This window comes from Carassius auratus, unplaced genomic scaffold (assembly GCF_003368295.1).
Source record: "Carassius auratus strain Wakin unplaced genomic scaffold, ASM336829v1 scaf_tig00031959, whole genome shotgun sequence".
Taxonomy (NCBI): Eukaryota; Metazoa; Chordata; class Actinopteri; order Cypriniformes; family Cyprinidae; genus Carassius; species Carassius auratus.
Window position 1 is genome coordinate 200001 of NW_020525964.1, and position 2173 is coordinate 202173.

Here is a 2173-nt window from a genome sequence, read left to right on the forward strand (position 1 = left end):
TTGTGAAGCATCATACAGCACGCTGCAACACGCTTCTCTCTCTGACAGGATGATTATGAAACGATGTTTGGATGGATTATAAGAGTGATTTACTGCAGAATAAGATCAACATGTTCTGTCTTACAGCATCACACAGCTATGCACACAAGATCCAGTGTGTGGACAGCATTATAACACAGATCCACAGTGAGCAAATGCTTTCCCTAATGATTTCCTACACCTCTTCCTAATGTAGTTTCATCTGAAGATCCAGTTACAGAAGAAACGTTTAAGATACGAAGATAACCATCAGCTGAAGTCCGTCTGCTGTATTCTGAGGAGAAGATCAATATAAGATGAATCTCCTGCAGGACATGAGCTGTCCATTAACACACACACACACACACACACACACTGCCATCTGTTCTGATCATCAATGCGTCTCAAATGCCTCAGATTTACAGAACTGATGTTTTCTCCATCCGTCCTCACGTCCTGACCCTAACAAGCTCATTTTTAATAATCATAATTACAGCTGCACAATCTCTTTATCTGCGTTTGTTTTCTCCGTCTGTCAATCATCAAACTGACATTATATGTCTACTAAACTACATATTTGTTATTTATAGTTTCAATTCGTTTTTGTTTTTTACATACAGTATATATTAGTTATTTTAGTACATAGAAATAACGTTTTGGCAACTAGCTGAAAAAAGAGTCTAGAATAAGTTTAGTTATGGATTTAGCTGGATTTCTTCATATGTTTGGATCATGTACATCTCGTCTCACTGACACACATTACTGTGATGAGTCTAATATGAGTCTCAGAAACACATCTGCTGCTTTAGTCGTGTTCAAGGTCAGCGTTATGATCTGTGTCACGCTTTCAGACGCTGAAGAGAGAGGAAGCCCCTCTGGACACAGAACAATGAGAAACCACTTCCTGTCTTCCATCTGCTACTTCCTGATTAAGAAACGCACACGAGTCAAAGATCTGCGTGTAGAGATCCGATCAACACAAGACCGTAATCTACTACAACATTGAATAATAAAGATCATTAAAAAATGATGCAAATGGCTTTTACATCATCATTTTACTAAAACAATGATTAAAATATTATTAGGGATATATTGACTCTTTTTTACACTTGTCATAATTATAACTTAGAATTTTTATATATATATAAAAAATAAATCTAAAATAATTGCATTTCTGATCAATCCATCAAAATGTAGATTTAATAAATACTATTTAATTAACATTATTACATTTAATGAATGTGAAGCAGGGTTATAAATGCTAACTGGAACCATAAAAATGCAACACGTAAAATATTATAAACATTGACTGATAACAACTTTTAAACTTAGTTTATTTCTCATCTCAAGTTTAGCCTGAATTACATGAACATAACTCAAATTTAATTAATAAATATATATGAAAAATAAATAAAATAAAAATCACAAACTCACAATAAAATTACTAAAACTTTAAATAACACTGAAAAGGAAAAAGAAAAAAATATGAATAATATGTTTAACATATTTCATGAATGTTTTAGTTGCACACATGAACATAATAGAGTTAGTAAAACTAAGAGATGCTCTTCTGCTGCACCAATCACGAGTTAAATATAGAAAAATATGAAAATAACAGAATCTTCCTGTTGTCTGAGGAAGCAGGTGTGTTTCTGGAATAGAAAACCTTCTTTCCACACATTCCTCTGTTCCAGTGACATCATACCACAGGAATCCGCTGTTGCCATGGAGATGGGAATTCCAAACATCGGAAGGACATCAAAGCTTGAGAACGCTTTTAATTCTGTAGAGCTTTATAGAGTTCAGATTCCAGCTGATCAACAGAAATAAACTGTGTTGTGAGATTCAGCTATTATGAATACTGGTTTATCTAAAGAGGATAATTACAAAAACACCATTACTACAATTAAAACAGAAAACATAAAAATTATATGCATTAAAATAAAGATCAATACTTTAATATCACTGACACATTCCCATAAAATAATGCATTTCACAAACCCTGAGAACAATTTTTTTTTTTTTTTTTAATCTGAATATTTTAGTTTTAGTTTGGTTTTAGTTTTTATTTACTTCCAGTTAGTGATTTTAGAGCTTCAACTTATTGACTATGACTTATTTCATGAAGTAGCGTTCCATAAAGGAAGAATTCTAA